Source organism: Primulina huaijiensis, chromosome 7 (assembly GCF_012295235.1).
Source record: "Primulina huaijiensis isolate GDHJ02 chromosome 7, ASM1229523v2, whole genome shotgun sequence".
In the NCBI taxonomy this organism is placed as follows: domain Eukaryota; kingdom Viridiplantae; phylum Streptophyta; class Magnoliopsida; order Lamiales; family Gesneriaceae; genus Primulina; species Primulina huaijiensis.
This window is the reverse complement of record NC_133312.1, coordinates 22,376,175-22,389,787: the sequence shown is the minus strand read 5'-3', so window position 1 is coordinate 22,389,787 and position 13,613 is coordinate 22,376,175.

Below are 13,613 nucleotides of genomic sequence, written 5' to 3'. Positions count from 1 at the left end.
ACGAGNTAGAATTCACCACCGACCCTTATCTTTGTCCCCCCACTTGGTCCGAATAATCAAACTCTTAAAATAAACACATTAGTCAATTTAATGGATGAACAAAAATATTTTTTGTAATATTTTATTTATTTATTTTATATAATAATGCACGAACTCCTTAAATTAACCATATTGGTAAATTTATTGGATGAACAAAAATGCTCTTTTTTATATTTTAATAAATTGATTATTTATTAATTATAACTACCATCTTTCAATTTTATTTTTTCAATTAAAAATATAACAAATGCTAATTTATTTTTAGATGTATAAATTCGGGTATGTGGATGGCTGGTATTAATTAAGAGAGACTTGATTTTAAATCCTCGACAATATGATTAAATGTATGTTTCGTACTTGTTAGATCGAAACTTTCTGTGCAGTCTTTGATTCACACAAAAAATGATTTTGTACTCTCTGAGCTCACAATTAATTTTTCAAATGAAATTCGATACAAAAAATTGAAAATCTGAAACGTATATATGATATTGCAGAACAAATTGTTCTAAATCTAATACAAAATATAAAATTTTGAGTATAAAATTGGAACAATTATATTTATATCAATACTTAGTACACTTGTTTTTTGCTCAAATATCATATATTAGTACCAGATCTAAAAGAATTTATACTGAAAAATCATATATTAATACAATATATTTAATGTTTTATACCAATTTTCATCTGAAAAACATGTGTTATTAATACTAAAAAATTTTATACACATTTGAATACTCAAAATTTATATATTTTTGTCAGATATGAAATATTTAATACTCAAAATAGATTTTCAAGGTTTTGTTTCAAATTTTCATTCGACAAAAACGTGTCATTAATATCAATTTTTTTACATGTTTGGGTACTAAAAAATCATATATTAACAGAACATAGCGAGGAAAAAAATTCGAGCGAAATTTTGTTTGAAACATATTCATAATCATAGAAAAATATATAACATATTATACTAACATTAAGGGTGAAATGAACACATTCTAATAATTTTATAACTTGAACAATAAATAATAAATTTGAAATAATTTAAAAATAAATAATATCTTAAAAGCAAAAATTGACCAAATTATTCGAAAATATATGTATAAAACTTGAACAAACTAAATTATGTAAAATAAATACACCCCAATACTTCATATTTTGCATAATAATAAAAATAAAAATAAAAATGATTGTAGAGTACAAAATTCATATCATAATCGACAAAGTTTATGCAATCGATAGTTGATAATAATAAATAAAAAAAATTCATACTCTCTTCTCGTATGATTGTCAAAGTTGGTATATATTTGTAATAAAATATAATGACTCGTGTATATTAGTATCGGTTAAAAAACATTTTGTAAGGTTCGAGATTTTATCATTTTACTCCGATTATTTAATTTATGAATTTTGGAATGTTGAGTCATATTCCATGGTTTTAAAATTCCATAGGATTGAAATGGAATTAAAAAGAGTTATTGAGGGTTGAATTGTAAATAATGAAGAATTCAGGGGCTAAAGTGCAATATTGGATTTGAGTGGACACTTGTCTTTGCCATGTGTTTTGGATGTATATAATTTCATCTCCTTCAGCAATTCCAGGGAAGAAAATCGAGAATCCTATAGAAATTTCCTCAAGGTTCTTAATAGCTTAGATTTTTGATTTTGTAAGTACCGGCGATCCGATTTTTAATCCAAGCACAGTTTTGAAATCCCCTCGTCAAGAACTATACAAAGACGTAAGTTTCATTGATTTCTAGCATGGTTTGAAATTTATGCATTGCAGAAATTGTGATTTGATTATTATTATGTGTTCTGGAAATACTGGTAATCGTAGAATCGAAACCGGATCGAAAAACAGACTGTTTATGCACTTGTTATCATTTTTCAGATTATATCGATTGATATTGAGCTGATTTGAATTATGATTGTATTTGTTGAGATTATGAGTTGCTGAGATTGTTTATTGATATTGAGTTGCCGATAGTATGTCGAGATTGTACCGTTATGCCGTCAGAATTTGATAAGATTGAGATTGATCAATCATGACGTGATTTGAATTGTATATTAATATGGTACTTCTCGAATGTCATTCCAGATTGGTATTGAAGATTTTAAAGACATAACAAAGCCGAACCCCGAGAAAAGAAAGGTATAAACCAATGTTAACCGGGAGATCGACTCGAGTTAGATTTGACTTGAGTTTCCCTAAAACCACATACTTATTTGCTATTGTTTTCAAATATTTGAATTTATTCCATTGATATGCTTGTTCTATTGATTTATAGAACGCATGATTTAGACGATTGGTGTCGTGACAGAGGTGCCAGATTGTGATAGAGTAGTCATTGGCCCATTGCACATTGTCACAGAGGAGTAATTGGTGGATGTGCCAAAGTCTTTGACGGATAGGTCAAGACACTGGATGTTTGGTTTATATCGATGTTTGCTTAGGAGTGGAGTTACTTCTATTGCTGAGATTCGATATAGTATGCCAACGTCTGGAAAAACCGGGATCCCTAGACTAGGAATGAGTCTAGTCTGAGATGTGGAGTCACGAGATTATTTACAGGTTTATATTGATTCATGTGTTCAGATTTGATACATGTTCTTTCATGCGTTTCTATCGTTTATATGATTGCATGTTTTGTTGATTTATACTGGGATGTATTTCTCACCGGAATTATCCGACTGTTGTCGTGTTTGTACGTGTGCATGGCAACAGGTGGGACAGGATCAGGGTCGAGGAGATGAGGAGAGATCGTGATTAGAGTGGAGACTACAGACATTGATGTAAATAGGGTTTGAACACTTGATAATTAGTTGTTGAACCTGAGTTTTAAATTGTTGTATGTTGTACAAGACTTGTACTGTTATACTGATATGTATATTAGATAAATTCCATTACGTTCCGCACTGTATAAAAAAAAATTTTAGACCCAGATTAATTAATTTGATCTAATTCTCCCAATGACGATTAAGAATATGATTAGCGTCCGGGTCCCCACACATTTAGTTCTGAAATATCATATATTTGTGTCATATTTTTAATTTGGTACAGTAGAATGACTCGTGTATATTAGTATCGGTTAAAAAACATTTAGTTCTGAAATATCATATATTTGTTTCATATTTTTAATTTTTTGTACCAAATTTCATCTGAAAAATACATGTGAGTCTAGAGAATGAAGAAATTTTTTTGGGGTTAGTCAAGAAGTGCAGAAAAAAATCGGTTTGATAGAAATTGAACTCACATTTAACTATTAAGATGACAATTTATTCATCATTTACTCTTATTAAAGTCAAGTCCTAATATTAAATATTTTGATAGCAATGCACTCTATCATTTTTATTTTCTATAATGTCTTTCTTCGACCCCTCCTGCACTTTTTTTTTCAATAATCAACCAATCAAATCATGCAAATTCTTAATGCTTAAGATAGTTTTAAATATTTATATATTTACATTTTTTTCCTTTCAAATTAAATTTATGATATATTATTAAAAAAATTATAAAAAAATAATATTGTATTTGTATATATATAAATATACGAACACACAACACGTGTATGTTAAAGACTAACATTATATTATATATTGAACACAATTATATTAAACACAATTGATGAACAAAATAATAATAACAATAACAACATGTATTTTAGTAATTTTTTTAACTTATTCAATTTTATATTTCTTAATAGGATCCTAATATATAAAAATGTCGTCCTTTTCTATTATAAATATGTATCGATATAATAATTTAATCTTCTACTTCAAGTAATTCAATTATAACATACACAAACGTTGGAATTAAATTTTAAAATTATTGATTTAAATTTATCGTGAAATTTTATTCCTCTGAAACTTTAACTTCTTTCTACATCAATTTTTTTAAATTATTTTCCTTCTTTTTTTTTTCTAGGAGAAGAACAAATTGCGTAGCTGAAATTTTTACGGTAAAACACGAATTCAAGAAAGAATTTAAAGCATGAATTTTAATGACATCGATCATAAATATAATTTGAAACTTCTTATAATAATAATAATAATAAGAATAAAAATTATGTGCACCACGAAAATATATTTAAAATTAATTATTTCCGGTTGATTCACTCCAAATTGACCCAAATACGTTTTTAACGGATTATTGTATGATACATTTAAAATATTTCATTTTTAAAATATGATCTAATATTAATCATTGAATACATAATATATATGTTAACTTTCATAAAATTATGTTTCATTTCGATATCGCCGGCGCGACCACCAGCCACCGCAGACCAAATTATCTGGAAGTCCGCGGTCGTCCTTTTATTCCTGGCAACAAAGAGCTAGTTCGACTTCGCTGTTGTATTCAGCGTCATTCTCCTTCAGTTCGATAATATCTTCTTTCAGCCGATTGAACCTGTACTGAGTTTAATGGATTAAACTCATAGTATTCGTATGTCTATTCAACAGACAACAGGTGGCTGGCCTCTCTACTGCCGCTCTACCATTTTGTATTTAGCATCCCTTATCTATCAACGAATAGCCTGAATCTGAATCAAACCCTTGTACTAGCTGAGAATTTTGATCTAAGACCTCCGTTGACTTCTTTTTTTCCCGTCGGTGGGAAGAGAAAGGGCTGATTTATTTGTATTTTATTTTAACTTTTCGGTGTTAATTATAAATATGTTTCGGTCCATGGATTTTCCTTCCTTTTCTTTTGCCGCATTTCGCTTAAAGGGTTGAAGGGAGATAGTGCATCAAGCTGTTCGCNTTAAAAAAAAAAAAAAAACTATTTGAATCTCCTATTCGATCCTACCAATAAAAAAATATTTTTTAACTTCCAAAATAATATTCTAAATGTTGATCAGATCAACTCGACACACGGATATTTATGAGACTATCTCACAAAAAACCTTCTCATTTTTAAATATATTTGTCCAATATTTTTTTAAAGAAACGTCAAATTATATAAGTCTAAAAGGAATTAAGTCCAGTATTTCGACATAATTTTTTAATATCGCAAAAACTTGTGTGAGACGGTTTCACGGGTCATATTTGTGAGACGAATATCTTATTTGGGTCATCCATGAAAAAGTATTACTTTTTATGCCAAGAGTATTAATTTTTATTGTAAATATCGGTAAGGTTGACCCATCTCACATATTAGGATCCGTGAGACGGTCTCACATGAGACCCACTCTTTTAATATACACTGTTGTTTACTCCGAAACATTAAAGACAACGGAAAGAGTTCTATTTTTTTTTTTTTATGAACAAAAATACACTGCTACTGATAGAGCTACAGATTAAACAACTTTAAATTTTATTAAAAAAAAAGAATTGTAATTTGGCAAGTAAATTCTCATCATCCATAATTATTAATCTATCTATATATATACTTGTAAAAGTGTGGATCATGAGTTTTGTTTTTATTGTGAAAATATAAAATGATTTCTTTGTCAATACAAATTCAAAAATTCAATAAGGATATATATATAAAATTCTGACAAATATTAATGAATTAACAATATAATATACAGTTATTGTAGTAATTTATATCACTTCAAAAATAAAATGCAACTCCTATATTAATTTCTCACATAAACCATTTTTATACTCTCTTCAAATATTTTATCCTTTTAATTTTCTCTCTATATGTTTTTTTTAAAATTTTAATGTAATTTTGTCATTATATTTTTAGTGTAATTTTTAATTAAATAATAAATTATTTTATCACAAGAAGATATATGAAAAAATTAACTATATATATAATAGTAGAATAGCATGAAAAATATAGAATCATATGTTAATATTAAGTTTAATATTACCTTATTTTATGATTTTTTTAACAATAAATTGAAAGTAAAAAATTTAATAAATTATTTAAGAGAATTTATATTAACAACTATGAATGTTAATAGCATTTTAAAAAAATTATATATATGAAAAATTTATAAATTCAATATAAAAAATTTGGTAGTATTTGAAATATTTACTAAGATTGTTTAAGATTTATACATTAAGGGTATAAGGTAAACCCGATCATGGTTCTCAAGAACAGTTTAACCAAAATCAAAATTAAAATATTTTCTTTGTTTCAGTTATAAAATCAACTATAATAATATATAAATTTTACGACATAATTGCTAGACAATTAGTTTCATTGTCTCACATATTGTACAACTACTTTATTTGATATTAAAAAATTATTATAGTAACAATTTTTTTAACATAAATATTGTATATAATTTGATTATGATATAATCCTAAAACTTAAAAAGCAAATTACTTTAAATGTTAAATATTACACCTTATTTGATATTAAAAAATAGATAATAGAAAAAAATAATTTTAAATGCCCAATGTACATATGCTATAAGAACTAAACACACAAAAATACATTTAAAAAAAAACATGACATTGATTCGTATATTAAGGCCTAATGAAAAATATAAATTATATATATTTTAAAAATTCTTAATTAACTAATGTATATAAAAAATACTGTTTGCAAAAAATTTATATATTCGCACCGATTTTTTCTTTCAGTGAGATAATAGATATCCATATTAAAATTTATAATGTAACACATATATAATTTTGATTTTATTTTAAAAGATAGTAAAAATTCAAAAAAATATGAAAATTTGAAGAAAAAAATTATCAATAACAAATGTTTATGTTATAGGTATGATTATTTTATTAAATTGTATAACTAAAAAAATTATATACGTTTGCTCGTCAAAGTCAATCATCAATTAAAACCATAAATATGTAATACATGAAAAGATATATTAATGAGCAATAAAAAGCGGGTTTTTTTTTAAATAATTTAATTTTTAAAATTAATTTCAAAAATAATTTTAAAAAAAAAACTTGTGGAAAAATACCTCAATCCGCGCTTCGTAAGCACGGGTGGTGCGCCACGTCCGTACGACGGAATATTTAGCGACGGAATATATATCAAAACCGTCGCTAAAATTGAATCAGCGACGGTTCCAAAACGGTTGCTACAAACCAAAGTCAGTCATCCCTGAATCACTGAAAAAACCAGGTTGAATAGTAGAGGTTCCTGAAAAAACTTATTTCGTGATGAATTTTTGTTTTTTTTTTCTCTGTCTTCACTAAAACAAAAATGGTTTTTCGCAGCGCACAAATTCTTTTTCCGCAGCGCACATTGCATGCTGCAAAGATGCAAGCTGTTGAAATTTCAAGATTATTCGCGGCGAACATGTGTACGCTGTTAATACTATTATGCACGCCGTTAATACAATTATCTGTAGCGTGCAATGTACGCCGTTAATGAATATACCAAAATTTCGGGAAAACCATCGCTTAAAATAGCGACGATTTTTAAACCGTCGCTGATTCCATTTAAAAACTGTCGCGAAAATAAACGAAACCGTCGCTGATTATATTTTAGCGACGGCTGTTTAGCGACAGTTTTGATATATATTCCGTCGCGCGGACGTGGAGCACCGTCCGTGCTTACAAAGCGCGGATTGATGTATTTTTGCACAAGTTTTTTTTTTAAATTATTTTTGAAATTAATTTTAAAAATTAAATTATTTTTAAAAAAACCCATAAAATGACACATAAATTATTTTATACTGTAAAACAATATATGACATAATTCTTATAATAAATATAATTATAATGCTCATTGATTAACATTTATCAAAACATTAGAGTTTTTACATATGATATTTNTTTAATAATTATTGTATGAGTTTATTTGATTTTATTTGATATTTACAGTATCATTTTATTTGAATGTGTATTTCATTACATATATTTATTTATTTATTATTTTAAAACTGTATTTAATAAGAAACTAATATTCATTAATATTAGTCTACGAAAGATCGATTGTGATATAAAAGTAATTATCTTTGATATAGAATTTTAAAAACAAAAGGTCAAAAAATTCTGCAGAAGGTTAAATATTATTTAAATTGAATATTATACGTTATATTTTGCGATCAATTTTACTATTTCATTAGTTTTTGATGTTTTGATGAGTTAGTCACAATGATTTTAAAATGATAATTATTTATCATTAATGTGCTTCATCATGAATCCTATTATTTTAGTTTTAAAAAAAATCCATTCAGATCTCACGTAAATTCCACACGATTGAAGAAACAAAAAGATCTGTTTGTAGATATTTACGATAAGAGCTATATATGCTTAAAATGAATAGTTGGAGTCGGTATTGTATACATAAAGACAAACTATTCTAAAAACATTATATCAATTGTTTAAATCATACGATGCCCAAATAAGATTTTGAACGTCAAAACAAAAATTTTTAAACTTCTACTGCTAATTGAATGCGAGAAAACGGTATTTTCAAGGCCCTTGGTTGGGGGAAGCTGCTGAAGGACAAGTTCATATCCGGCTTCTTACTCAATCCCCGAGATATCGCAAACTACAAGCGAGCAAAGGCTATTGGGGTGGAACAGAGGCTAAGGCGAGATTAAAGGTGGACTCTTCATAGTTGGCAAAGGGAAGAGTGGGATTTCTTACCGGTTCATTGAAAGAAACTTTGGCGATTGGGCGCAACTTTCTGAAGTTGTAGAAATCTGTACTCAAATCCAGGTAGTTAGTTGTCTTTCAGCCTTTCGTAACGCCTTGACACGATTTATGTTCAAGCCAAGGATTCAATGTATGAAACTGTATTCATTTGTAAGCATAACCAACAGGACAGCCAGTCAGAGGAGACGAAAGGGTTCAAACAAGAAGAATAATTGAACCGTACGTAGGCGTGGATGAGTAAAGCCATTTCGAATGTTTTGAGTGATGTGCTGATTTCTTCTCCCAGATGAAAATTATTTCTGTAGCAAGCACAAAAGATTGAGCATAGGCGTTCGTTATTGCATGGTTGCTCATGCATAGCGAGATAGCACTTTCTTGAACTTTGATTATGTATTGCAATAAAGTGGGAAATGTAAGCTCATGGTCTGTAGTCAGACGTATATAGCACAGTGGGCTCTGCAGGTGAAAAAAATTTATTTGTCTATTTTTCCTTGGTTCCCACGCGAAATCTGTTCATAGAAGTGCATAAAGCGAGTCAAGTTCAATCCAGGACGCATCATTTATTAGGCCATAAGCACCAGAACAGAGCCAAAAACTAGTTCCACGAGATACTCCAAGACTAGATAATCATCGTATCATCACCATCAGGTGCAGTAGTATTGTTTTGTGAAAATAATGATATTGGAAGCTCGATCAAATAAATAACGAGCGTCTAGCGTCTGAAATTGATGTCTTATTCGATCAACTGCATGTTGTACTTTCCAAATATCGATTTCATATTTGGATAGCAGCAACTAAGGATTATAGAAGAAGACGCCATTTAGAACTCAAAACGGACAATATTATGAAGGAAATAAAAAGTAGAGGAATAGATTTGATTTTTGGGTGAAAATCGTTTTGTAATTACAACGAAATAATATATCAATCTTTAACAGTCAACGAAAACAATCTTCTGTTCTTCAATATATTTTTTTAAACAATTCTATGTATCTTGTCAATCTCATACAATTACCAATTAAAATCAAGAAACATCACATGACGCTACATAATTCTTATTTATTTAGAATTTGAAGAAAAATTTGTTATTTGCATTTAGATCGTCCAGTTGCTAGTTCTATGTCGCCTGCTTGCATCGAACGCGTGCAACATGAGCCCGATCATCCGAAAAAACTCCTAGCTGCCATCAGATTAAGCGTACTTTACCGGAGAAATGCTTCGCTGCATCAACCATTGTCGCCTCTGGTTCATTAGACGCTTTCATTTTTGAAGCCTTCAAATTGTCACCTTCAGCAGAAGCGCAAAAGAACGACTTCATCAATTTAAAGAAAGAAGCGCCGCAGCCACCCATCACTGATACCTTACTTACTTTGATTCTTAGTTTCTTAATTGCAAGTAAGCCTTGGCAAATCGGAACCCGAAATAATTATTGACTTCTTTTATATATATATATAGCGAACTCAGCCTTTATTTAACACTTGGAATTCATTGAGATTTTGTGGGTAATTTATAGATATACTGAGATATTAAAGTCCAAGAAATTACCCAGAAATTAACTGACTAAAGTTTTTGCTTGTTGATCAAGAACATGATCAGTCAAAAAAGTTGACGAACATTGATAGACCGTGTTTTGAAAAAATCTAAACTTGTTTTGACTCCACGTAAAGTAATTGCGTGTCAAAGATACAACCAACTTAGCAATCGTGTCATAGATTTAGGAACTGTGGTTAATTATATAATTACAGATGATTTTATAAACAAACATAACAAAAAAATCTCATGAGATGGTTTTATAGATTAATTTTGTCAGACGAAACTTCTATTCGACATGATGCATGAAAATGTACTATTTTTTATGTCAAAGATTATTATGTTAGGATCAAACGCTTACCACTAAGCCAAAAATTATAGATGTTAGTCAAAATTCAACTTTATTTTATTACATTTATCACAGCGTATAGTGCATCTACTTGGGTGTTAATGGGTCGAGTTGTGAGGCACATCAGTTCGGGGAAGTACGTGTCTATCCGTTGGTGTTGATCATATTTTTTAGAGATTAGTCTTAACATTTTCATTCCGCTAATCATATTTCCGACGGAGACACTATGATCCGTAAAGATCTAACACCACTCTTTTACGGTCCACCTATTCAACCAGATCAAAAAACACAGCATCACCAGCTTGATCCACACAAACTTCTCAAAAGGTTACACATGTATGCAAGTACTACTATCACACATTCACGCTTAACCCAACATATTACTTTTCAGTATACTCTCATACATTTACTACTTTCATACGATCGAGTGGACGTGTCTCATAGATATAAATACATGAAATCGTTTAACAAGAGATCTACTGACATAGAGGAATTTAATTTTTAAGAGAATATACGATTCTATTAGCTAAAGTATGTAACTCACATGTAAAACTAAAAAAAAAAATTAAAAAAAATCGAAAGATAAAATTGAAACTTTGATTCTAACGAAATAATTTTGAAATTTACTACTCCAATCAATATCATTGTGGGGCAGATGCCAAAAGATGGATGGTTTTGGACAGGGATGGTAATGGGTTCAGTCTAGTGGTACCCAATCCGAACCTTACCGTTTTGGGGTGGGCATGAGTATCAAACTTGGACATCAGGCTGGGTAAGGCTATTGATTTTGGGTCTTAATGTGTACGGATCGAGTAACGGGTCTCATAGGACCCGACTATTCTTAAGTGTAATGGGTATGAATCGAGTAGCCGACTTGTTAGAGTTTTAATACTAATAATACAAATATAATATATAATTTATTAGTTGATAATTTTAACATTATTATACAAAAAGCTTGATCTGGTTGGTTATGTGGATCGTAAAAGAGTGACGTCAGATCTTAAAGAATAATATTGTCTCTGCTTGGGACATGATCGGCGGTAGAGAAAGGATCAGATCAATCTCTAAGGGATACGAGACAGCACCAGCAAATAGACACGCGCCTCCTAAGATTCATGGGACTAACAGTCCGACCCATTAGCACCCAAGTAGGTACACTCTGCACTACCACAAATATAAAGAAATAATATTATTCTTAACATGTATAGTTTTTGACCTACTGATAAGCGCTTGATCCTAACATCAATAACTATGTCTCCACAAAATATATAAAACAACCAAGTGGAGTCAATTCCTAATCATCACCAATACAATAATTAAACCAGATGAGACCTCCAAGCCCCACAAATGCACATGTTTTCATTTGTTATTCTTTGTTGCAACTTAAATTGCAATCCACACTTCGCATGAAAACCATAAGTTTTATCAGAATATGAAGGATCATCGAGTTGATTAGACTACCACGTCCGTTGCCATCCAAACTACATATAATAAATTCAACTCTAATATAAGATTAAAAATATATATTATACATACACTATAAATCTTTTATCTACTTTTTAAAAATAGGAAATAATTCCTCTTTTTTGAACTATTAAATGTGAAATAAAATTGGTTTACTGTCAACAAAACCTACAAGGGTCCCAGATTCATGCATGCCCCCTTTCTATTCGTGCGATGATTCTTTATTTTTTTTCAAGTGATTGATGGAGAGGTTTCGTTTTCCTTAAGAATGGACAGCATGCGATGGAGACTTCTGCCTAACTTTACATTCTTATCTCATTTTCTGTGCCAGCATCGATTTGTTCGTTGAGTTTTGTTTCGGACCTTATTTGGCGTATTTAAGATTAAGAAACAGATTAAAGTGATCACTATTTCTGACAATAATCCAAATGGTTTATGAAAAATCTTGGGATTATTTTGATTCTAATGTTCTTATTATTATACTAACGGTGGAATCACATTCACACATGTTGCATGTGTAAAAAATAATGATAAATTCGAAGCATAGAGATTTGAGATGGTTATCATTTTTACTTGAGTGTGAAATTAAAAATAGTTTTGGTAGTTTAGTTCGATCGGATGAAAAATTCAATAAGAAGTTGGGGGAAGATTTACTCAAATTTATAATATATTTTTCCTTCTAAAAAAAATATTTATGAGGAAGTTGGGGGAAATTTTTTCATTAAATTGTAATATATTTTGCCTTTTAAAAAAGTATATGAGAATCATTTCTGAAAATTTGAAAAAGGAGAAAGGGTTGGTACTCAAATACTAAAAGAAATTAAAATTTCAAATTTCGTAGTAGTTTATTTTTTTAAAAAAAAAATTGATCGACTATATAATATGATTTATTTGTCAAATTTCTTGGATTCAATCATGGGAAAATCTTTAAAAAAAAAAATTTTTTGGAAGATATTAACTTGAATCTTCCATCTTGAATGTGCCAACTGAAATCAAGAGCTTTGTTTTACAAAACTACCCACACTTAATTAGTCCATATTTTTATTAGAGCAAGTCTATTGTGAGACAGTCTCACGAATCTTTATGTTTGAGACGGGTAAATCCTACCGATATTAACAATAAAAAGTAATACTCTTAGCATAAAAAATAATACTTTTTCATGGATGACCCAAATAAGAGATCTGTCTCACAAAATACGACACGTGAGACCGTCTCACACAAGTTTTTTGTCTTTTTATTAAACTTCTTTTCATCAATCCTACTATATATTTACTTTTCCTATTTTATTTCAATTATTTTATTTAGATAATTTCAAGCTTTTAATTTATTTGATTTTCTTTTCCGAAGAATGATAGTATACAAAATTTAGAGTTTCTTGATGATATGGATCGAATAATAAAATTATCAATTCCTACACGTCTTGAAGAAAATTCCTACAAAAATTGTTTTCATTCTCCGGTGAATGGTAATTTATTTGATTTTTCAAGTATTTTTTTTTTTATAAAAAAAAAAATACTTCTCTGGAATGAATTCTTTCAAGTTAGCGTTGATATTTTCTGAAATTTTTAATTGAAAAGGTTATGGTGATAAAAACTTCAATGTAAATATTGATATTTTTAACTTCAAAGATTTGTCGCAAAAAAAAATTAAATTAATTGATGATAAAATCCGTCTTTGTCTAAAAGCTCCACAGCTTTTAACCAAGGCC